Source organism: Gracilinanus agilis, chromosome 1 (genome assembly GCF_016433145.1).
Source record: "Gracilinanus agilis isolate LMUSP501 chromosome 1, AgileGrace, whole genome shotgun sequence".
Lineage (NCBI taxonomy): Eukaryota > Metazoa > Chordata > Mammalia > Didelphimorphia > Didelphidae > Gracilinanus > Gracilinanus agilis.
In genome coordinates this window covers 486074012-486100928 of record NC_058130.1, presented here as the reverse complement: position 1 = coordinate 486100928, position 26917 = coordinate 486074012, and positions in this window count along the sequence as shown.

Sequence of the window (26917 nt, the reverse complement as noted above, 5' to 3'; positions counted from 1 at the left end):
ACCTAATAATAATATAGGTATAGTAACAATAACTGATATCTATATATTGCTCCTAAAATGCATACTATTTTTCAACTAGAATCTCTTTTGAGATTCACAATCACCCCATGTGGTAGATATTACAGGTATTTTTATTCCCAGCTTAAGCAACTAAGTGGCTTCGTGGATAGAGCATAACACTTGGAATCAGGAAGATCTGAGTTGAATTCCTACCCTAAATACTTTCTCCAGGAAAATACTATAATCTCTCCATGCCTCAGTTTTCATATCTATAAAACGAGGATAATAATATTTACCTCCCATGGTTCTTGTGAAAATCAATTGAGTTAACAAATGTAAAATGTTTTGTGAATTCTGAATCACTATATGAATGTCATAATTGTTGTTATAGCTTATTATCATTAAGAATCCTAGATCTAAATCTGGACAGCCACTCAAGGACCATCTAGACCAACTCAGTCATTTTATAGATGAAGAAACTGAGTGACTCGCCCAAGGTCACACAGTTCATATATGTCAAAAGCAGGATTTGAACTGAGTTCTTGATCAGTACATTTGAAATCCAGAACTTGATACATTCTCCATGTTGTAACAACATGTTTCTGTATTGATAAATCACAGTGATAGTGTGGCATGACCAAAATTAACTAGAATGCTGCACATGATGGGTTGCAGAATGACAATGAAGAGTCACTTTTAATTGCACTGAGTTCAAGATGGCCAAAAGTAGTGCTTGATATGAAAACATGAAGAAATGATGGGACACCATATTTTCACTTTTATTTGTCATCTCATTTTAGTGACTTGGAAACATCCTGTGATATTACTTTTACCCACATTTACTCTTCTGCTCAGGTCAGAGAGGAAGAGTGGTCACATAAATTACAGTGGGAATTTGGAGGGAAGGTTGCTCTTCACCAAAAGTTTTTTTTCTTTCTCCATCTCTACAAACAACTTTAATCAAAAACTTGGAGGTGCTGGGGGAGGAGTGGGGTTTACATGTTCACCTTCTTTCAAAAGTCAAGAACTAGAGAGACAAGATATAAGATAATAGAAAGAGTACTGGGCTGCCAGCTATATTCCTTGCTGACCTCTAATTTCCCTATATGATCTTATGCAGATCATTTTATATCCCTATGCCTTAATTTCCTCATGTGTGAAATGAGGGACTTAAGCTAAACATCTTTCATGTCTCTTGCAACTCTGACTCTACAATTCTATCATTAATGTTATAGACTCAGGGAAGAAAGCAATGACAAGCATTTCTCCCAGAGCTTTGTTCTCCAAGATATATGGTAATATATTGCCATAGAGACCTGGTAACACAGAAGGAGCCAATACATTCTAAATAGGTTTTTTTTTAGGAATAAAGGGAGAAAATGCAAAAGGAAAAGACAGGAGGATGCAAGTGCTATTTTACATGCCTTAATATAGTACAGAGTTAAATTCAGGCTTGCATCAACTGGCTGCTCTTTTTTATACCTGTACTAAGCTGTTCTGCTCTTAGCACAGCCTAAATGAGAATGCAAATCTATTTCTTAAAACTGAACAAAGCTGAGAGGAGTACCATGTAAGAAGCTCCCCCAAGAATGTGGTAATTACCATAAATACAATATACTTATAATTATAATTTCACAAATAGATCTATTCAAAGCAGTCATTCATATATATGATTATGCAAAGGAACTCAATGTTACAGCCATTATCAGGGTTGTCGATATGCAGATGCTATTTCCAACCCAACCTTCTAATATAATTTAGCAAATAGAATTAAATATTTTAGAGGAAATGAGTCCTTCAATTTTCTGAACAGTTAGCAAACATCATCTCTTTCTAGACACATGCCATAGCCTCCCTATTCATTGCAACACATCAAGCCTTCAACAATAATAATTAGAATTATATTCTGAAGGCTGTTTTTTCAAGGGTAAGATTTTTATGGCTAGTAGCTTATTAAAATGTGTATACTTCTCTAAATTATTTTGTTGTTTCAAAGAAGGCATTATAACCCATTAGAAACCACTTTGCTTCTGCAGGGATACCATTCTGAAATTCTGCATTAGAAATGCAATTAGTTCGAAGGATGCCTTCTTCCTACATAACTCCAAATTAAAGTTCTCAAAACTAAATCCTGCACACATCCACATCCACATGTTCACATGCCCACATGCATATAAGTGCACACAGAAAGTGCATAGCAGTTTTCACTAACTAGTCATTACAATTTAATAGAATACAATTAAAAAGGCAAATTGTCATTTTCAGAGTACTTGCATAAGCATTCAGCATGAAATCTCTATAGCATATTTGTGTTGTTTTTTCTTCCACTTCCTATACCCCAAAGGGCTCTGTTAGAGGATGTAACTGAATATTATTTACATCAAAATAAAAACAAGCTCTGTAACTACTGCAGCTGTTGAGATCTTGATTCTGCTGCTGTTTAACTATGGAATTTTTTTTCAAACCTGCTGTGGTTCTGAGAAAGCTATTTCTATATTTGCTCTTTGTTTAACTACCAACCTGATTTTGGTAAACGTTGTTCTTAAATTTGTAGAGTGATGTTATGAGATTAGAATTCCTATCCAATGAAATTTGATGATGTAACTTAAGTCAGAAAATGTATTAAAGATTGAGGGCAGGGGGGCAGCTGGGTAGCTCAGTGGATTGAGAGTCAGGCCTAGAGACAGGAGGTCCTAGGTTCAAATCCGACCTCAGACACTTCCCAGCTGTGTGACCTTGGGCAAGTCACTTGACCCCCATTGCCCACCCTTACCACTCTTCCACCAAAGAGCCAATACACAGAAGTTAAGGGTTTAAAAAAAAAGATTGAGGGCAGGAAGGAAACTTAGAATCATCTTGTCCAGCCTCCTTATTTTATAGATAAAGAAATTATGACTCAGAGTGGGTCATGTAACTTACACACGGTCATGTGAATGGCAAGGAGCAAAAATGGGTTTAAATAGAAAGTCTCATCAGTTCAAGTATTTGTCATATTTATCATTTATAGTTCTAAGGATTATAAACAATTTAGTATTTAAAAAGACATCTCATAAAGCCATGCACAATTAGTGTAAAGTAGGCACAATTATCAGTCTACTCTAAAAAAAAACCTCATTGATATGTATATTCTTACATAATTAAATGTAGGGGAAAGAGCTTAGGAATTTGAATGTTCATGGCATTTTACTTTACCAGTGTTGAGTTTCATTGGGAAGGGGACTAGCACGCTCAGTTCAACAATAGGAATGGTCAAATTTGCAAGTAATGAAATAATGCTAAGAAAAGAAGGAACGAACAAACGAACAAATGAATGAATGAACGAACGAACGAAGGAAGACTCATGTTGGTTAATCTAGGAATTAGAAGAAGGAAGGATGGTACAAATTATTCAAATAATAATCAGACAGAAATTGCCTAGCTCTTGCCTTCCTTCTACTTTGTAATCAGTATTTAGTATTGATTTTATAATATTTATTTATTTTTATTATATTCAAATGTCCAGTTAATTCCTTCCTTCCCTCTTCTCCTCCCATTAGAGAAAGTATCATTTGACAAAAAGATATATTTATACATAAAACTATGTCTTATTTACTTACTTACATCTAGAGATGGACATATACAAATCACTCTTCAAACAATATTTCTGTTGCTGTATTTAACATTGCATTGGTTCTACTCATTTCACTCTTCATCATCAATTCTAAGAAAGAAGGTAAAGTTTTTAAAAGTGAAAGAAAGAACATATTCATGTTAGAAAAACCCAGAACTAGCGGAAGGAAAGATGATAGAGATCATTTGGATAATTAGCATAGGTAGCAGGAGAAGCAGCATTAATATCAGCAGATACCACAGATCACTTTGAGAGAAGGAAGAAAAATGTGAAGATCTGGAAAAATATGATAAGTTTGGCAGGCATGATAGTGGGGCCATTCAACCTTTTAGAGGTTTGTTTGCTCATTCTTGCTGCCTGAAGCAAAGCAGTTAATAATACGTTGAATTATTTCAATTATATTTTTATCCTTCAAAGAGTGAAAGAAGTATCAAAGTGTATTTCAGTACTAAAGCTGACTCTTACCATAAAATAACTGATTGCTGGGATGAGAATGATGGTGAACTTTTAGAACAAATATAAAAATTTGGCACAATCCAATGAGAATAGTTCCAAGAATGCTAAAAATTCAGCACTTAAGCTGAAAAGGCCATCTAAGGATAATGAAAGAGATGTATCCTATCTATGTTGCAAAAAAGAGAAGGATCAAAAAAGTACTAGAAGGACTATTGTAGAATGCAGGAAACAATGATAATAGACAGCAATAATAAACAATGGAGAAAAAGGAGATATCCTCTTCTCTTCTTTTTTTACTTTTGTTTACTCTGCCATGAAGAATGATATTTAAATGGATAAGAGCTGATTGAAGTATCTAATAAAAAGCCAGGACTCATCATAAGTAGGGAAACGGCTGCCATTCATCATGAACTGGATTCCACAATAGAAATGGGGCAATTCAATTACTAAGTGGTCCCCAGTAAAAGGAACATATGGGTATGGGAACCCTAGAACATGATCTGCATTTTGGAGACTTGGCCCTTCCAAGAAGCAGGGTCAGACTTCTCCAGGGACATATGTTCTCTGGTGCCCTCCAGGGACAGTGGGTATCCCCAGGTCTTCCAAAAAAAACCTTTATATAACCTGGCCAAGATGAACTATATTCTAGAATAATTAAGGAACTGGCAAATGTGATTGCAGAGTCATTCTAGGTAATCTTTTAAAGACTAGAAAATATAAAAAGTTTCATAAGCCTGAAGAAGAGCAAGTCTTATTCTGTGATTTTCAAAAAAGAAAGACGTTATTGTCTACAAACAAGTTCAGTGAACTTGACTTTTGTTTCTTTTTTTAAATCCAGTGTTATTATTAAAGGGACAGTTGTTGTAAATTTAGGGGGTGAATGGTAATTGTAAAGAAGCAACATAACTTCATCAAGAATTATGCCATATTAGCCTCATTTCTCTATATGGAAGTCTCTAAATCAGTGGGTAATGAGTATACTATAATAACAATGGCCTAAATTTGATCAAAATATTTGACCACATCTCATGTTATTCTTGGAAGGCAGTGAATTCTCTCATTCTAGAGGTCTCCAAGCAAAGACCAGATTACCTCTTGTCAGATAAATTATAGAAGCATTCTTATTTAAGTTGAGCTTGGCCTCATCTAATTCCATCCAATAAAGGTTTGATCAAGTGCTCATCGTGTACATGACATTTTACTAAAGTGATTTTTACTAAAGACTAAAAAGAAGTGCTTTCCCTCAAGGAGTTAATATTCTACTACACTAGAAGGTAACTAAGCTCTTTTGCAATTCTGAGATTTTGTTGATTTTAAATGTGTGGAATGCAAAACCAGTGAACAAAGGAGCTTCAAAATGAAGCTTGCATGGCTAAAATCCTGCCAAGTATTGCTGACAAATCAAATTATAGGTATTTTTTAGAAGCCAAGGATTTTTTAAAATAAAAGATCTAAAGTCATTGTTGTAAGAAGTCTTTTACAAGAATTCAAAGCATCTGACTATAGGGAGATGGGGGAGCATTTTGAAATATAGGATCCATTGACTCATAAGACCTTCCAAGCTTTTATTAAATATTTATTGTGATTAGCTCTTTTAATCAAGCAGCTATGCAACCCAGGCTTGCTCATAGTCATATATCTCAAGTATATGATCTCACCAAATCATACAAGTTCAGCAGGGGCCAAGTATCGACATCACTGCTTGAATAGAATCATCTCTAACTATGGGAAATTGTGTCATTAGAAACTGCTTGCAAGCACCCATACCCTAATATCCTTGCTACATGAAGCAGCCAGCTGTTGTCTTAGTGCCTTGGCCTTTCCCTGTCATGAGTAGCAAGTCTCTGTAGCCCTACTTCCAGTATCAGGGGCTATTTCTTCTTTAAGACAGTTGAGCATATGCTGTCAATAAAATCAACAGGGAATCAATTTAAGTACCTCGAGTCTGGACTCGGTGTTCAAGATGGTCTATCACTGATGATGGTGGCTCACTCTCATGAGGCATGTAAAATCCAAAATTGCAAACCATCAGTGTCCATTAAAGATCCCCTGGCATTTTTCACAAGATTAGGGCATATTAGCTTGCTGTCCAAATTGCAGCGAGGGAAATTACACTCTTACTCCCTCCACATCCCCTGCAGTTTTAAACATGTACGGTGTTTTCATTTCCTGATTTAAGCAGCTAAGCATTGCTGCTCTGCACTATTAAACAGCCACTGCATCCCACCCTGCTGAAGATGTGGGTGAAGATGAAAGGAGGGACTTGATATAATCCCATTAAAACATTATCTTAAGACATTAATTTGCCTCAAATTCAATAAACTGTGAGAAAAAAAATGGCTAAATTAGAACAGTTAACAGAACATGATATACCTTTTTCCAAACTCATAGAAAAGGCCAGAAATAAATTGCATTTATCTAGAATGTCCTGACTTATTAAAGTTATAAGTAACAAGTCCCAAATTTAGTTAAGGTCCATGAACTTTTTTTAAAATCCTGTCTCTATTCCTGCTTGTGTTTTCTATTGACTTTCAGGTCATACTCTGAACTTTCTCAATGGCCTGACACATACTTTCTCTCAACCCTACCCACTTTCATCATCCTCAAGGATGACTTTGATATTTAAGTTGGCAATCACTTTATCAACCAAAAAATGCAATTCTTCAATCTCTTCAACTCCAACCTTTGCTCTGACCACTTCAGCAATTCAATGGCATCAATAAATATATCTTCAATTGTCCTCATCCTAGAGTCTTAAAACGATACCACCTCCAAGATCCAGAACTTGGAAACTGCATTCTCCAGATACAAACCTAACAGTCTATATCTCCCCCTCCATCATTTACATAAACTTTTGACTTAATCACAACCTCTGCTGTCTTGACTGTCCATATTCTCTCAGCACTTCTTCCACCCTTACCCTAGATTCATGTGCCTCCAGGCACAGCATTGATCAGATTTCTTTAATAATTCAATAGCTACCAATCAATAAATCAATCAACTGTTAACAAGCATTTATTAAGTATTTGTTATGTACTAGGGTCTATGATATGCACTGAGGATACAACGAAAAGGCAAAAAAAAAAAAAGTCCCTGACCTCAAGGGGTTTACATACTAACAAGAAAAGCAACCATGCATACCAAGAGGTCTATACAAGAAACATGCAGAGCGTGTAGCCTTAGAGGAGTAGATTACCTCAGTAGATAATCTGAGAGGAGAAGATGTTGGCAGCAAGGAGAATCTGGGAAAGTCTCCTGTAGCAACTAATAATAATAATAATTAGTATTTTTACGGTGCTTTAGGGTTTAGAAAAAGCTTTATTAATATTGTCTCATTTTATTCCTCACAACAACCCTGGTAGGAAGACACTACTATTATACCCATTTTACAAATGTGTAATCTAAGGCAAAAAAAAAAAAGTCTGTGACTAACTCAGTCATACGGTTAGTTAAGAGTCTGAGCCATAATTTGAACTCAGCTGCTTCAACTCAACTATTCCTGACTCAATAATTGGCAGAGCACCACATAGCTGCTTCTAAGTGAGATCTAAGTTAAGACTTGGAGGAAGCCAGATTTTCTAAGAGGCAGAGGTAAAAGGGGAAGCATTCTGCACATAGGCAGCAACCTAAATAAATATATGGAGAGGGGAGATAGAGTGTCCTGGTGAATAATGGCAAGTAGGCCAGTATGACAGGACTACAGAGTTCATAAAATCTCATGCCACCTTGACTTGGATTCCTGATGCATGAATCCTTATCCACGGGTAATCTATATCATCCAATTTCTCACTGGGCAGAAGGTCTATCCACTTTTCCTCCCATTGTCCTCCATGATTTTTCTCCCTCAATAATCCCAAACTCTCTCCTTCCAATTTGTCTTCAAAGATTCTCTGGTTTCCCTAGTCCTACAAAGTTTCTCTTTACCCTTCTACCCCTGTGAAAATCGTTCTCATTCTCAGATTCTTCTGATTCTTTCTCATTCACAGATAAACCTCTTTAAAAAAAATCTAAGAACATCTTATCTTCCTTGTATATTTTCCCTAGCACTTTGCTATGTGGCTTCTTCCCCTAATCAGTCTCCCAAAACTCAAAAGACATCAATGATCTCCTAATAGTAAAATTTCTTTTATTTTTAATTCTCATCCTTCTTCACTTGCTTGCAGCTTTTGAAACAGTTAAACACGCCCTCTGCTTGGATACCATTCTCCCTTGAACAGAGAAATCACATTGATTTGATTTCCTTCCTGTATCTGCTTTCTAAGCTCATAATCCTCTTGCAGACTATAAGGGTCCCTGCATTGCTCTCTTATCTTCTTTCTCTCTGATCTCTCCCTTATCAATCTTCTTATTGCCATGACTTTCATGACCATCTTTATGTATATGACTCTCAAAATTTATATCTTGAAACCTGACCTCTTTTATGGGCTCCAAGTCTATATTTCTGGCTATGTAGAGGACGTATTCTAACTGGATTACTGCAAGTATTCCAAACTTAATATGTCTCAAGCCAAATGTGTTATAACTACCTGCTTTTATTCTGACTTCACTATTCTTATTTTTGATACAGCCACTTACTCTGTCTTCCATTTGGGGCATGTACATTTTATTTTTAACTATACTCTCTCCCTCAAAACACACGATCCAATCAGTTACTAATTATTATGGATTCTAATTCAGCTAGGTTGCTAAGTAGATAGAGTGGTAGGACTTGAGTCAGGAAGACATGAGATCAAATCTAACCTGATATTTTCACTAGTTTTGTGAGTCTAGACAAGCCCTTTAACCTCTGTCTGCCTCAGCTTCGTCATCTATTAAAAAGGAGAGGGATAATAACAGTAACTATCTCCCAGGTTTTTTGTAGGGATCAAATAAGATAATATTTGCAGTGTTTATCACTGTGCGTGGAACATAGTAGGTGCTATATAAATATTAGTATTGGTATTATTACCTCTCAAATTTATCCCTTTCTCTTTATTCCTAAGACCTCCAACCCAAAATGTCATTAATACCATCTTCCTGGAATATTGTAAAAGTGTCTAAAGAGATATCTCCAAGCATCAGTCTCACCTTCTAGTCCTTCCTTTATACCACTTGCAGAAATCTCTTCCTTCTGCATTAATCTGATCGTGTCATTCTTCTATTCAAAACCTTCAGTGGTGCCCCATTCTTTTCAAAGTAAAGTTCAATCTACTTCACCTGGAAATCAATACATATCACACTGTACTGTTTCCTGAATTTTCTGGGTCTCTTTCATGTTACTTTCCTCCAATAAGGTCTCCCTTCCCATCTAAGATGTCTTCTCTGCTCCAAAATATTCCCTGTACTTTCTGAATTCTGTGCTAGTCTCTGCTTGTTCTAGTCTCATTTTCTATAGCTGTCCCTCTTCACCTATTAACTTTCCATACATTCTTTAAAAATCACAATGGTACTCTGACCATGAAACCTTCATTGATTATACCAATTTATAATAACCTTTACTCCACTCTTCAGGTAGTACATTTTTTTAACTTTAATAAAGTTATTTCATATATATTGTTGCCCTCAATGCTCGTATCTTATCCTTTAACTAGATTTTAAGTTCATAGAGGTGAGAGCCATGCAATGTAGTGTAATGGGAAAAATGCTAGCCTTGCAGTCAGGAATACCTGGCTTTAAATCTTGTTCTCAGATGCTTAGTAAATATCTGGGCACTAGCCAGTCATTTTTACCTCTCTGAGCCTTGGTTTCCTTATCTGTAAGATGAAGATCATAGAACCTAGTACTTACCCACAGGTTGTCTTGAAGATCAAATGAGATAAAGTATACAGATTGCTTTGGAAGTTTTAATGCTCTGTATTAATTACGGGTTTTATTATTCACTAAACTCTATATTTTTCCCCAGCACCTAGAAGAGTGCTGTACATACAGAAAAAGCTTAATAAATAGTTCTTGAATTTTTCAGTCAATAAAGAATAAACAGACTGTTGACAGAAAAGAGCTGATTTTGAGTCAGTCTATTAACTTCCTAAACACAAACAAGAGTAATGAATCACTAATTGAGAAATGACACAGTTGATTTCATTTCAATTCACTTCAACAAATATTTAGCTTTAGAATCAGTATACCTGGGTTCAAATCCTAGGACTTACTATGTGTGTGACTAGGCAAGTCTCTGAATCTGAATTTCCACATCTGCTAAAGAAGTAGATCCATTTTCAGTTCCATTCCAGCTCCATATCTATGATCCTATAAAATACATAAAACAAATACGTGCAAAATGTTGTGTGAGATTATGAAAGGAAAATGTCATGACCTACTGAAAATCCAACTCAACAAGAAGATTTGTCAGAGCAGATGAGAATGAAAAGAAGATGAGGATGTCAGAAGTAGGAATGATAAAAGTCAAAAGATGATGTGATCAAAACTGTAAACATTATTGGCTATCAGAAGTGTTGATTTCAAATCTGAGTATAAAGACCTTTCTCAAACGTTGCTGCATTTCTTTACCTTTGAAAAATAAGGACAGGCTTTCTCATTTATATCATCACTGCTGGGATATTTTCTAATGGATGTTATTTATATAGCAACAGCAAATTTGTATCTGGACTCAATTTGGAGTTTAAAAATAAATATCTTTAATTGATCTTTCTGTCTAAAGATAAAGTCCTTTGGTGACAGACGACACAACACTACCCCCAAGAAATCCACTCTACTTTGGGGGATTTTAATTGTTAGGACCATCTTAATAATATCAGTATAAAACCTGTCTTACTGCAACTTTACAGAATCACAAAATATCGGAGTTGGAAAAGACTCCTGAGCCCATCTAGTCCAACTCATACCTGATCAAGAATCTCTCCCACCACTACCACCTGCTCCACAAATTACAATCCTTTGCTTGACAACTTCCAGAGAAGAAGAACTCTCTACTTCATAAGGCAATCCATTCCATTTTGGATACCATTAATTATTTGAAGTTTTCTCTTATATCCAGTCCAAATTTACCTTTTTTCAATTTCTACCTAGGGTTCTGGGAATAAACTCCAGAAAAACATACATTCTTACCCATTATTGTTACAAAATAAAAGTGGTTACTAAGGAGTTGATATTCATAGAATATAAAGAGATAGAAAAAGAGCAACCAGTTTGCCCTTGAGGAGTCCCTCACCCTGCCCAGTAGAAATATATGATTGCTGAGTCACCTTCAATGATATTTGAAAGATAATAGAGCAGAGAAGATTAAATGACCGACTTTTCCCAAAAGGGAAGAGAATATAAATTGAAGATTATAGGTTAGTGAACATGTCTTCAGTTACTAGAAAAATTACAGAACATTTGATTATTAAAGAGATCATTAATGGTCACCTAGAAAAAAGAAGCAGTGGCCACAAAAGAGTTAATATAGCTTCATCAAGAACAGGTTATGCCAAACTACTCTTATTGTTGTTTGGTTGGTTGGTTGTTTTTTTTGACAGGGTTGATATAGAGTAGGTACTTAGTAAAAGTTTATTTTTGATTGATCCCAAACTCACTGAATGGCTGGACTAACAGAGTTGTAATTGATAGTGTCAAATGAGGTTAGAAAGAAATTTTCAGGGGAGAACTTAAAGGATCTGTGACTTATCTTGAAGTATTTTTTCATTAAGGACTTAGATAAAGGCATAGATGGTAGGGTCTTGAACCTATAGTCAGAAAGATCTGAGTTCAAATCTAAACTCAAATGCTTACTAGTTGTGTGACTTTAAGCAAGTCATTTAACCTCTGTTTGCCTCAGTTTCTTCAACTGTAAAATGGGGATAATAATAGAGCCTTCCTCCCAAGGTTATTATGAAGATAAAATGAAATAATACTAGTAAAGTACTTGACACAGTAGCACAATATTTACCACATAGTAAATACCTAGTAAGTGTTAGTTATTATTATCAAATTTTCAGATGTACCAAATCTAAGAAATTATAACAATGGTTGATATAGCTAGAATCCAAAAAACATATTGTCAATATAAAGCATGAGACAGAATCAAATAATATTGAATTTAATGGAGAAAATTATAGTGCCTTTTTCTTGAGTTCAAAATATTAACTTCATAAGTAAAAGATGGGAGAGTCATGGCTCAATGAAAATTTGGCTAAAAAAGAAAGATTCACAATGTCTTTTGTATTTTATTTCAAGCTCAATATGAGTCAAGATTGTCATGTGACAACCAAAATAAGTTCATGATATCTTGCACTGCATTCAGGAATAAGGAGACAATAGCCAGTTATATTCTGCCCTGCTCAGATCACATCAGAAATATTATGTTCAATTATTGGAACTATATTTTAGGAAGGACATTGGTAGTCTAAAGAATATCCACAAACACAATTAATAAGAAGGGCTTTAGCAGCTACATAGATATATAGATAATATTTATTAAGTGCTTACTATATTCATGTTACTGATCTACTTACTGAGAATTCATATTTAAGCAGTCAGGACAGTCCCTGCCTTCAAGGAGCTTCCAATCTAAGGATAAAAGACATTAAATAAAGAGGAAGTGAAAAGGGAAGAGGGGAGCAGCATGGAATGAAGATGGCCAAGATGTCATGCGAAGCCCTACATAAAGGCAAAATAAGGTAAAATCTCACCTATTAGCACCTATTGTTCCAAAGGTAGAGTCCAAGGTTCTAATTTGGAGGAAGGGAGAAGAGAAGAGGGGGAGAGTTCATGTTTGATAGCTATATCCAGTATTTTAAAGGTTCTCATATGGAATCATAATAGGTTATGTTCTATTTGACCTTGGAAGGCAGAACTAGGAGCAATAGATAGAAAATGTATAGTTGCAAATGTATGTTTCACAGTGATGAAAAATTCATAAAAATTATAGCTGTCCAAAAATGGAATGTGTTGTCTCAGGAGGTGGTGATTTTCTCATGAAGATGATAAATAGCCTCTGCATGCCCCTCATCAGGAAGCCATCCACCATAAGTATTTGCCTCTCCTTCCTCTGCCCAATACTAGAAGATATTTAAAATGACAGGACCTATGACTCTGTATAATTACATGGGAGGAAAAGCTTTTGTTTCATCTTCAGAGAATCCAGTTTACTCCCCTTCACAAAGAACTTCATATCTACTTTTAACCCCAACTCTGTTCAGTGATTTTTTGTCCTGATAAAAATCTGGGAAACTAAGTTCAAAGCAAAATCAGTCTATTAGCAAGCTAGCAATTGCTCTTAAGAACCAAAGACCCTGAATGAGCCTGATAGGCTTCTTTATAGTCAAAAGGAGGAACTAATCAAAATGTATATTCATGAGATTAAAATATATTCAAAGAATCTAATACATATTCATGAGATTTACAGGAATGGGGAGGTTTTATGAGACCACAGAAGTAGGTCGATTTGTAAGATTTACCTTGGGAGCATTTCTGACCTCCACATGACAATATTAAAGATAGGTAGTTAGATGCTAAAACAATATGCAATAAGAGCTTTAGAATTTCCAATCACCTCTGAGGGATTTATGGTAAAGAACGCTACCCACATTCAGAGGAAGAAGTACAGGAGAGGAATCATATAAGAAAAGCAACTGCTTGAACGCATGGGCTGAGGAGGACATGATTGGGGATGTAGACTCGAAAATACCACACCAATGCAACTAACAACAATTTGGAAATAGGTCTTGAACAAGGACACATGATAAAACCAGTGGAAATGTGCATTGGCCATGGGTGGGAGGAGCGTGGGGGGAGGGGAGGAGGGGAAAGTAGGAGCATGAATCATGTAACCATGTTAAAAATGAATATTAATAAATGATTAAACATTAAAAAAAAAGAATTTCAAATCACACTAAGAGTTTCTGGGAAAGGGGAAATGGAAAAAACTGTACAGCACCTGTGAAAATTTATTGATTAATAGCTTCTTGGTATCATCAGCATCTTAAGTTAGCATCATATGGAAAGATTATATTTTTCCATAAATTCAAGTGAGGAATTCTCTTTAGCTGAGTGAAATGGAGCAAATATAAGAAAAGGGAAGTTTAGCTGAGCTCCTACAAGGTTAGATGAGCTCTTTTAAATTTAACTGAACTCCTGCAAGAAGGGGAAAACTTATTGACTCCCCACACCTTGATGGGAGTCATGTATAATCTTTTTAATACATCTTTATAAAAACAAAGCTCAGGCTCACACAAGAGGAAATAATCACAAATAAGTTTAGATAGCTACTTACACAAATAAGACAGAAACTAGTTCTGGTTCAATTCTCTCAATTCCTCCCTTTGATCCTTGAAAAACTTATGTTTTTCCTGGATTATTTATCTATATTTAGCTAGATTGATAAAATCAAGATAAGTATAACCAGGGCCAACACAGTGGATTGGGAGTGAAGCTTAGGGAAAGGAAGACTTGGGTTCAAATCTCAGACGCTTTCTTGCTGTGTGATTATGGCAAGTCACTAAATCCCAATTGCCTAACCTCTACCACTTTACTGACTTGGAACTAATACACAATATTGGTTCTAAAATGGAAGCTAAGGTTTTAAATAAAACAGCACGAGTTGCCATGAGTTTCTTAGGCATTCACTTTGTTTTTTTATTATTTTTTATGTTATGCTTAGTAACCACCACCACCACCAAAAATATTTAACTAAGCTTATGCATGAAAAAAAGATAATGTGCAAAACCACAAACTCCACATTGTTTACAACTTGTTTTAAAATATGTAAATTACACACACATGTATATCAATATAAACATCCTCTATTTTTGTGTTTCCTTTGGATTTGCTTTACTTGGGTACTTTTTTTCTCTTGATTTCTGGCATTTTTAATGTAATCATAGGGCATATTATTCTTATTCTCTTTTCATCTCTTTTCATCTCTTCATATATTTCACTTCTTTGTATTTTAGTATTTGTCATTTCAATGACATAATACAATCAATTACATTCAAATATCACAATCTATTTGGATATTTCTCTAATTCATTACATTTATGTTATTTCCAATTATTTTGTCATAATGAGGTTTCCATAAATATTTTTATACATATACATATTTTACCCTCTCTATAATGCCCTTGGGACCTAATTATAGTAATGAGATCTCAAGGTCAATGAGCATAAACACCTTTACAGCTCTTAAAGTATATTTACACCTTGTTTTCTAAAAAACAACAACACAGCTAGAAATGTAATATTAGGCCTATTTCTTTATGTTCCTTATTTAATTTGATCATTTTTCTCCATCTGGTTCTCAGTTAACATATGTTACCAGGAACATATTTTGCCAGATTGTCCCGAGGCAGCAGACATAATCTGTTGCCAGAAGCATACTCTTTCCAAAATAAGTCTTGCCAGCTTCATCATACCCAGTGCAATTTTTGTTGGACATTAACTTTGAAAAATTCTTAATACAACAATTAATATAGAAATTTACTATTGTCCTTTATACTCAAAGATGATTGAAATGACACACTGATGATATCTTTTGACTTGTACATAAATTGGATTTAAGAGAGATAGTGCTACACAAAGTCATCAATCCCACTCTCTCTTCCAGAATCATAAAAATCTAATACCAAGACAAAAGTCAAGACAACTGATGATGTCTCTGGATGCAGTAGATGGCCTTAGCTTCTTCAAAATCTAACCAAGCTCTAAGCTCTCCATAGCTCCCACTTCCATTGCCGTCATGGGTATAAAACAAATTGTTCTTGTCTACCTTTTGATCTGAGGGAATTATTCACATGCTTGGAACAAACATCTCTCTAACTCACCAATAGGTTTGAAACCTTTTAGTTACACTCAGATGGTTTGGCCCATCTGCCAAAATGGTTTACCAGGGTATGGCCACTGCACATGCTACAACTTCTTTGAGCCACAGGTGATAGCTGGGTGGCAGGTAGACACCAAAGGAGGAAATAAGCTTTTAAAAGACTTGGCAAGCAAGCCCACACACAAGAGGTACTAGTCTTTCCTCAACATCCCATACACCCCAATATAGCAATTAATGCAAAGCCAAAATACAATTACAAAGTCTGAAGCAATAAAAGTGTATCTGACTTTTTAAATCAGGAAAAGTCCAAACAACCAACAGAGAACAAGTTAGAACTTTCTCTCTGCCTTAAAGCAGGCAAGTCCTCATCTACCGTATCATTTTCCAAGTGAAGGAATACAGATTTGGGGAATCTGGATAAATAGGAATACTGAAAATGATGGAGCACAAATCTATCACAACAAAACATGCAGCCTCAGAAAGAATAGAAAATACAATAGTGACTGGGTTAGATAATATGGGTTGTCTAGGTAGAGCATAAGCATGGATGATATATAGATCTTGTACAAATTAATAGACAACTTTGAACTTCTTGATAGGCAAAATAGAAGTGTTACAAAGAGATCTGCATGGAATAATGAAACCCTGGTACCTGAGAGAATCAATAAAAATATAAGTATATTTTATAGTTTCATGAGGCAGGAGAGATTGAGGTTTAGATGATAAGTGTCCTCTTCTGACTTTTATAGTGACAGGAACAGCAAACTTTAGCAATCCAACATTGGAAGAGGAAGTGACCCACAAAGAGTAAAGGATATACAGAGGAGTTTCTTGAATATTTGGAACAGGAAACATAGAAAGCAACTCATCCACAGTGACTCCTTGGAAATCTAGGAATTCCTTTTTGGTATGTTTACAGAAACCTATTAGCATGGAATACATGAAGAATCAACCCCTGCAGAGGTTTTAAGATAAAGAGTCATCAGGGAAACATAAAATAGTGGCTCAAAGTTTGCATAGAATGTTTCCAATTAAAATATTAACCAGAGATTAGGGCTTGAAAAGAAAAGAAAGTTTTACTGAGAGAACCTATGGTTACCCTCTGAAGGGATAATTCAGAGACAGCCTAGAAGTATCCAGAAATTCCAGTAATATTGTAAGAAGCAACAAAGGTACAATCAAAGTCTGTTTCTCTGTTAGAACTGAGCTGGCTGTTCCAATATCCAGCAGACATGAGATTGATTGCTGTAGGGAGAGCCAAAGGACTACAGGACTAGAACATTTGCCTCAGGAAAGACAAAAAAAAAAATCAGTGGGTTGTTCCTCTGCTCACCCTGGTTCCTTCATTCCATGGATTTCTTTGGATTTATTCTGAAACTACTTATCCTTTTATCTTGTAAATTCTGTTGTTTCTTAATGAACCAACTGGCTAGGTAGCCTTTCTTGTGGCAGTAAAAGCAGTCTAAGGGCTAACTTCTCTGAGCTCTAGCCTGATAAGGGGTTTCAGCTGATGTGGTCACAGGTTTGGGGTCCTGTATAGAAGACTGTAAAAATTCCTTGAGACTTTATTTTGGGCTTTGCTTCTCTATACCAGTATTTCTTGATTATTCTTTCCTTCCCTCATGCATGTGTTATGTGATACTTTTGAGTTTGCTAATGTTCTTTTTACACCATCTAGGCTCTTTCTTCTGAAAGTGTTTTTGAATTCCAGAAATGGTTAAATAAAAACTGATGAGGATTATAGCATCCCTGGGATTGATAGGGTCTAACCTCACATATCACTTAGCATATTTACACAACTTATCATAAAAACACAACCTCAGTTTACCTGGCTAAGTAGGTACAGCTACTTTGGGAGCTTTGTCACAGACCTAGTTCTTCACTTATGAACCTAATGAAGCCAAGAAGGCCCTAGAAAGGATCTCACCCATAGAATTACTGTTAGTGGTCATTGCTTTCAAGACTTCTATCACAGCACCTTGCTCAATACAATCTCAGAACAATAGGTACCAATGGTAGTGCCAGCTTACAGCAAAGGCCAGGGAAAAGTCAGATCACTATATTCAAAACACAAAAACACAGTTGTAAATATAAAAATACTTACCAGCAAAGGCTTTCTCCCTATTTCCCTGTAAAGATTTGTGGGAGTGAAGTCTCTCCCAGAAAGGTAAGATGTTTTTTAAGGCTCTGCCTTTCTAAGCTCTTAACTGAAGTATATATACCTTGAAGGCAAGAAATTTGGATATTGTAAATTGTTTTAAATGAAGTTACCTCTTGCCCTAAAGGCCTTCTTTTATTTATCTCAAGAGGCCATTCCTCTACAATGAAGAGAAAAAGGAAATTATATCTTTCCCAATCGAATTGTGGCTTACTATTGTGTAAGGGAAAGTAGCTCTGCCCCCACCCCATAACACCCACAATAACCTAGTCCCCTGATGTCAGCCTGAGCATCAATGAACAATGCCACTACAGAAGGAGGAGCTGGCATGGTGGGGGGAGCTATATAAGTCCAGAGGAAAAGCGTATTCCCATCCTCTCACTTTATCCTTTTCATTAAAACCTCTGGGTGTAGGCCCACATTTTAATATTAACACTATCATCCTCAAAAGATTGGAGACTCATCTCAACTTAGGAGAAATTTGAGTTCAAAGCCAAGGAGAGTTCAACCTCCTTCAAAGGAGAGCCTCCTCAGATATATCTCTCAGTTTAAAATTTTCACTAGAGTATACTCTCTGAATTCCTTGGGAAAAGCCATAGCAGCAGGTTGAAGTCTTGCCCCTTGGTCTTGGCAAAGTTGCCAAGTTCTTCCTTCTCCTTCATGTGACCCTCTTTTATTTTCTAATCTCCTAAAAATAGTCAAGATTCTTCTTTGTAATTCTTTGTCTCCTTTTTTTCTTTTTACATTAACCCTCTTCCCCCTACCTCCATTTAAAAGGGAATGCTGCATTATTATATATAACCTTAAGAGAAATTATTCTTAAGCTTCTTTACCTGCTTTTTTTCTAAGTGAGAAACCAGCCTGCACTATTAGCATAGATAATAGTCATTTGACACTGGTAAAAAAAATTTAAACTTCAAATTCTATTTGCAGATCACTGCAAAATTCTTCCTGCTTTCCATACTTGCTAAAAGTAATATCATTAGTTCTGATCTCTCTTGGTAGTTCTGCCACTAGAGAACTGCTATGACACATGGCATAGTCATTCTTATACTTCATTAGCACCTTGCTCACAAAATTGGATTTCCTTTCCTTTCTCTTACTAACTTCATATCAGGTAGTCTCACCAATGTATTTACTTTGCTTGTATAAGGGTGGGGCTTGATTGACTCAGTCAATCAAATCATTCCCTGCCCTACTGAAAGAAACCAGGAGATGCTACACCTGATAAATTTACCAGATAAAAGCATCTCTCAATTCAATCAATCTGAAGTGTGAATTGTAAACAAGGCCTGCACACTTCTGTTGAGTCAATCAAAGATATTTCAATTAGATGTTACAGGAAGTCTTTTTGAATTAGTTGAGCAACTTGTTCATGCTCAGAGTGACGTATGTATAGCAAATGAGCTACTTTGGAATATAGGGTTCATTTGTCTAACAGTTTAGGGATAAAAGCCATGTAGCTAGAACAGGAATAACCAAAAAGAACAGAGAAATGTCATTCATAGCTTTCCATATCTCCTTCCTTTGACCAGAAGAGAACCTTGTCAACCTTTTGGAGGGCTGGAGAATTTTTTTAACATTTATTAATATTTATATTTTAGAAAAGTTAACATGGTTACATGATTATCCTCTTACTTTCCCCTTCACCCCCCGACCTCCCCCCCTCCCCTGGCCAATATGCATTTCCACTGGTTTTAACATGTGTCATTAATCAAGACCTATTTCTAAAATGTTGATAGTTGCATTGGTGTGGTAGTTTCGATCCCCAATCATGTCCTCATCAACCCATGTATTCAAGCAGTTGATTTTCTTCTGTGTTTCCTCTCCTGCAGTTCTCCCTCTGAATGTGGGTAGCATTCTTTACCATAAATCCCTCAGAATTGTCCTGGGTCATCGCATTGCTGCTAGTACAGAAGTCCATTACATTCTATTTTAAGGGCTGGAGAATTTTGAACGTCTCATTGACACCCTGGTTCTAACAGTATCCCTAGCACAACTGGTGTAGTATCTGCATAGTGTAAAGGGGAAAAAGAGGTTTTGGGGGTTCAATATATTAAAATATGGTCGCCAGAGGATTGAACAATTATCAATCCTCAATTAAGAATAATCTCAAGTCAAAATTGACTTTATGAAAGTTTATTTACAATTGATAAGAGAAAGAGGAAATAAGGAAATAAGAATCTAACACAGTAGGTAAACTACTACAATCCTCTAATTAATCCAGGTAGATCTAATTAACCCTCAGCCAAAAGTCAGAGGGCCAGAGAGCCAGAGGCCCAGAGTTGAATGAAGCCAAGTTTCATTCACAGAGTCTATTAAAGGGAAGTACCTTAAGTTCAAGAAGATTCAGTATTTAAACTCACCACTTGGACTTCTAAAGTAGATATTGAAAGCAGTCTCACCAATGTCTCAGCATTCCAGCTAGCACTCCTCCACCGTCCAGAAAAGCTCCTTTATCAGCCGCCACTCTTCACCAGCAGCCCCTCTCACTCATTCAACTCCCTCTTTTAAAGGGGTCACTTATGCGTCACTTCCAGTGCCTTCCCCTAGTTTGCGTGTCCAATCACAACAAATGCTTCTCTTAGGATGCCTAGGGGGTGGTCAGTTGAATCTGATTCATCATCCACTCTAGCACACATGGGTTACAAACCTCCCAGAATTGGAGGTGCTCTTACCTTTGGTGATTAAATCTAAAGATGGGCAGTGTAGACTTAATCTAATTATCACAATAGAGAGCCAAGAAAAATCTAGACTAAGTTGTTTTTTTTTTTTAATGTAGAGTGAAGGAAGCTTCAGGATCATATAAGGATCACAAAACAAAAGCTATGCTGTGTATGTGGTAAATTTCATGAATAAACCAAAAAGGGACAAAAAACATTCAGTAGCCAAGATCTTGAGTAACCCCTTTGCCATGTGTGATCTCAGAACTTAAGTCCACTTTTCCCTGAACTTTGTATATCATGGTAGCATAGTAAAACACCAAACAGTGGTAGGGGGAACATATTTTGTACCATCTGAAGTAAATACTTTTTTCTAAAATGCTAATTAAGTTGGATGACTAGTTGATATCAACTGATAAGCAATGGAGAAAAACACCCCTTAGGACTAGAGAGCTATAGCATTTGAAAGCTACCTCCACTCATTTGAGGTCCTCTGGAATTGTAAGAGAAGTGATGGTCATCCTCTGGCTACTCATCTCATCTGCTAATCATACTAGGTGTTGTAAGAGTAACTCCATATTATGCCTTACAACTGACTTCCCTTGCTTGTCTCATTAACTGTCTTCTTTTCTCCTTCACCTACTTCTTTTTTCAATCTTCTACTTTTCCCTTCTCGTCCTTCTCTTTATATCCTTCTCTTCCAGTATTTCTCAAATATCTTTACTTCAGTTAACAACCTTTTCTTCCTTCAAATGCACTTTCACTTATGCAACTTCTCTTGAAGTCATCCCAAATTTTTCTTCCCCAGTTTCAGCCTCTGATCTTCTTCACTATGACAAAGCTGTTAGGAATACTTTCAGATGTCGTCCTCTTTCTGCAGCTCAACTCCTATTCTTGTTACTCCCCACACAACCAATTTGCCATAGAACCAAGAAAAGTCAAGGAGTCAGTATCAAACTCATTTTCCCAGTAGTATTGCTCATCACCTCTGCAAAGCCCAACTCAAGCTTATTTCAAGGGAATATTTCCTGATTCTGCTATTCTGCCACTGTCAGAGCTAAAGAACTCTAATCACTTAGAGTCTGTTTCCTCTCAACATTGTGCTTTTAATGGATATGTGCTATATCTATCTAACCTCAATATTATTGCTATGTATTCTTTTTAAAATATATTTTCTTTATTTTATTAAGTATTTTCCAATTATATTTTTAATATTTTTAAATTTTTGAGTTCCAAATTCTTCTTCTCTTCATATTTTTGAAAAGTAATCAATATGACAGAAATTATAATTGTGAAGTTATATAAAATATATTCCCTATTAGCCATGTTTATTGCCATATATTCTTGTCTCTTTGAATCTATATTAATTTCATCTTCCCAGCGAGATTATAAATTCCTCTAAAGTAAGACTAAATGAAGCATATCAAGGTCCTTCTCTGTTCCCCAGTGCAATACAAAGAAAAGAACTCTGCCACTGGAACCAAGGGATCTGATTTCAAATTCATGTTTTTTAATGTTTACTACCTGTGTGCCCTTAAGAAACTTTTTCACTTCTCTGGGCTTCAGCACCCTCATTTGTAAAAAAGAAATGATTTGTCTAGATCACTACAGAGAACCTTTCTACTTCTAGATACAAGATTCCATAAGCCTCTTTTTACCTATATTAACTCAGAGCCTAAAACAAAGTCCTACACCTCATTGATGATAATAAATTATTCTGCTTGCTTATCCCAGGTGTCCTTTTAAATATATATATATATATATATATATATATCAGCACGGGGCAGTTGGGTGGCTTTAAGAGCCAGACCTAGAAACAGGAGGTCCTAGGTTCAAATCTGACCTCAGACACTTCTTAGGTGCGTGACCCTGGGCAAGTCAATTAACCCCCATTGCCTAACCCTCACCACTCTTCTGCCTGATGGAAGGTAAGGGTTTTTTAAAAAAAAGTAAATAGATATCAGCAGAAATCCTTTAGGAAATTTTAGTTTAGCTCATTTGTTTGAGGCATCAAAACTTTTTTTTTTCAGGGAGATTTTCAAGGATTTTGTAAAGATATTTGGAGAAAAGAAAAAAAGTATTTCTTAAGAGTTCTTAATAATAATAGAGCAGTTATGAAGAAAGAATGATTTGGGGATAAAAATAACTATTTTAGTTTTGGACTTATTGGTTTTAAGATGTTTAAAGGTATCTAGTTCAAGATGTCCAATTGACGATTGGTGATATAAGACAGGAGATCAGGATGGAAGTTAGAACTGGAAAAAAAACCCTATGATTCATCAGCATGAAGATAATAATGGAATCTATGGGGACTTTATAAAATCGCCAATAAAAATGGTATACAAGGATTAGAGGAACCAGGACAAAGTCTTGAGGGACACTCATGGCTAATAGGTGAGTTAAAGTGGTCATACATAAGAGGAAAAAAAGGAGAAAAGCGTCACCCAAACAAAAGGAGAAAAGAATGTCAAGAAGGGAAAGGTGACTGACAGCGTCAAAGACTGCAGAAAGGTCAAGAATGATGGGCATCAAGAAAAGGTCATTAGATTTGGCAATTAAGAGATAATTGGCAACTTTGAAAAACTTGAAGAAACTATAGAGTTTCAAATGAATGATGAAATCAGAAGCCAGGCTACTGAGAGTTGACAACTATAGGAAAAGAAGTGGAAAGATTAATTGTAGATGGCCTTCTCAAAGATTTTATACAGGAAAGGAATAGAGAAATAGGATAATAGCTAACAAGAGTAGACAGAATAAATGATGTTTGTTTGTTTGCTTGTTTTTTTTATGATGGGTGAGATCTAGACACATTTGTAGGAGATGAGGAGGATAGAAAATTAATGAAAAAATAGTGATAATAGAGGAGACAATCGGATGGAAAATATCAAATGGAATCTGTGCATGTAAAGGAGGTAACCTTGGCCAGGAAAAAGGTCACCTCTTCATATGAGACAGGGATGAAGGAAGAGATAATGTCAAAAAGCATCTCAGAGATGTGAGATTAGAAGAAAAGTTATCCATGAATCCTGAAATATGAAACAGTTATCAGATAAAAGGGTGGGAGGAAAGCAGCCATAGAAGGTTGAAAAGAGACAAAAAGGTTTGGAAAAAGTACTATGGTGAGTAAATAATGAGTCAATTAGAGTGATGTAAAAAAATTCCTTACCAGAGTAAGGGTCTAGTTAAAAATTAGATTATAGTGGACCCAGTCAGCATGTTTTATGATTTTCTCTACCTTGGTTCAGCAGCAAGTGAGTAGAAGTAAAGGCAGAAGATGGTGGGAATAATCCAAGGCTGCGATTTGTTAGGATGAGATGTTCAATAGGTTAAGAAGATAAGGGGGCAGCTGGGTAGCTCAGTGGATTGAGAGTCAGGTCTAGAGACAGGAGGTCCTAGGTTCAAATCCAGCCTCAGCCACTTCCCAGCTGTGTGACCCTGGGCAAGTCACTTGACCCCCATTGCCCACCCTTACCACTCTTCCACCTATGAGACAATACACCGAAGTACAAGGGTTTAAAAAAAAAAAAAAAGAAGAAGATAAGATATTTGAGTAAAATGGACAGTGTAGAATTGAACTAGGTCACCAAGGATACAGTAAGGAGAAAGTGGGAAAATGTAGCCAGTGCACTGGTGATGGTTTAACAAATAGCACTAGTGGAGAGATTTGGGGGTTGTAGTGAGGATTAAGAGCAGAATAGTGGTAAAACAGAGGTAGAAGTAAAACAACAACAGATTATTGTCAGATAAAGGAATTTCAGATTTCATAAACATGGAGATAGATGGAATTCTTTTGGTTAATAGAAAGATCAACTAATTCTCAATGTGTTCTAGGTAGTGAAGATGTTAGTCTTGGGAAACCAGTAGTTTGAAGAACAGAGAGGTGAAAATGTATGCAAAAAGTATGCATATGATAGACATATAGATTCATAAATACATAGATAGATACATAAATACCAAGAAAAACAGATTAGATAGATGGATAGATGTTGAAGTTCCCGCACATGAGAACAAAAATTGAAGAAAGACGAAAGATGGTGAATCAGGCATTAAAATCACTACGGGAAGAAAAGGGATGTCCTAAAGGTCAATAGACAACCTATACAAAAATTTTGTTGGAGTGGCAGATATGGATTGAATGAGCCTCCAATGAAGAAAAATTATTTACTAGTGGTAGTAAAGGGAGAACCTAGAAGAGGACATTAGGAACAAGGAGTATTCCAAATCCCTGACCATGATATAAGATATGAGTGAAAAGTCCAGAGAGAGAGAAAGAATGATTAGAGAGATTTTGTAGTCAGGAAGAAGACAGTACTCAGAGGGTATAAAAAATAGAGGAATAAAAAAAGGGAAAAGTTTAAGTGAAAGTTAGTTTGTTGCCTATGGATTAGACATTTCAGAGCACAGTAGAAAGAGATTGGTAGCATTAGAGTAGAGTGAGATGTTAGTTTATTGAGTTGAAAAGGATTAGAGCAATGAAGCAGTCCAGTGAACTACTCAGACATGATTTGAAAAATGTTAAGTAGAGGGTTTGAAATCCCTGGGAAGGAAAGGAAATGACAGGGTGGGATCCTATTAATTATTAAGTTCAGATAGGTTATCATTGTCCAAAAGAGTTCATCCTCAGGGTTATACAGGCCCAGGATATGTGTAGCTAGAGGCAACAGACATGGAGTTGTCAGAGTTCAGAAAGATGCTAGAAAGCTTTTGAGGTAAAGCAGTTGCAATGGTGTTTTATGTAACTAAAGTGAGCACTTGAAGGACAACAGAATGACTATTCTACATGAAAACAAAGAATAATAAATACAAGCATCATCTATATTTACTTTGGGCAAATTTTGGTCAATTTTGTGACTATAGAGATATGGTCTGATATAGAATATAATTTGCTAAAATCTACCACTTCCTTTTTCATACCTTCATCAAGAATATCCTCAATTCATGTATAGACTGTTCTCATAATTTATATAGATGTAAAAGAATGTTTATAATTCAATACTTACTGATATCCCTTTTTCTCTTTTTTTGTTAAAAATAGGACATTTTATATTTTCCCACACCTCCTGTATGTTCCTTTCTTTCAGATATTGTAATAATTATATTTATTATTTATCTTTATGTTTTAAAAGACTTCAAACACTGATCAACGTAATGACTAATTATGACTTCAGAAAACTACTGATGAAGTATACTTCCCATCTGTTTCAAGAGAGGCGGTGAACTAAAAATGTAAAGTGAAGCATACATTTCCACAAATGAACAAAGTATTAACTTGTTTGGTTGACTATACTTTTTACACAAAAAGGTTCTATTGAATGGAGGAGCAATCTACAAGAAGTGACAATGATGCAAAAAAAAAAAACTAAGATCAGTAAAATCTTAAATATGTCCATTTTTATTTGTAAGGCACTATTTTTATTCATAAAATTATCATAGGATCATATACATAGAACAAGAAGAAAACTTTAATATTATTTAGTGCCATTCCATAATTTTAAAGATAAGGAAACTGCCACAGATGCAAAATGACCTTTGGAAGTTCACTTAACTAGTAAATGGGGAAGCCAAAATTTGAACTAAGGTCCTCTGACTCCAAACTCAACATTATTTCACTACCACAACCTGCAATTTTTTATTGTAGTCTTTTATATTTCTCATAGCATTGTAATGCAAGGTGACAAAATGCCCAATGTAATTATGTTTCTTTTTGAATTTGAGCTTATGATAAAACCAGTGCCACCAATTCTTTTATTTGCTTCTCAAAGGCATCTACATAAGAGGAAAAAATGCATGAAGAAAATATAACAAAATGAGTTTATTATTTTAGGATATTACCAGATACCTTGCTTCATCTACCTCCTGAGTAAGTTAAGACCAAAACAAATAATTGATGTGAAATCCCTGGAAGAAAAAAAAAAGTTGTGGTCATTAAATTTCCCTTGACAAGTCTGACTCAAAATCATTACTATGAAAAACACTATTTATTCTTTACCCTATAAAACCTAACCACTTTAAAATGACTATAGAATTTTAGAGCTATAAATAGGTTGAAAAGCTTCAAAAAACCCTTAGATCACCCCACCCCTTTTACAGAAGAGGAATCTTAGTCCACAAAAGGTTAGATGATTTGTGCAAAGTCATCACAGCAGTAAACAGCTCACATAAGATTCAAACTTTAACTTAATCTAAATCCAATAATAATACCTACCACTGATGTAGCACTTTGTTTTGTTTTGTTTTTTAAACCCTTAACTTCTGTGTATGGGCTCCTAGGTGGAAGAGTGGTAAGGGTGGGCAAT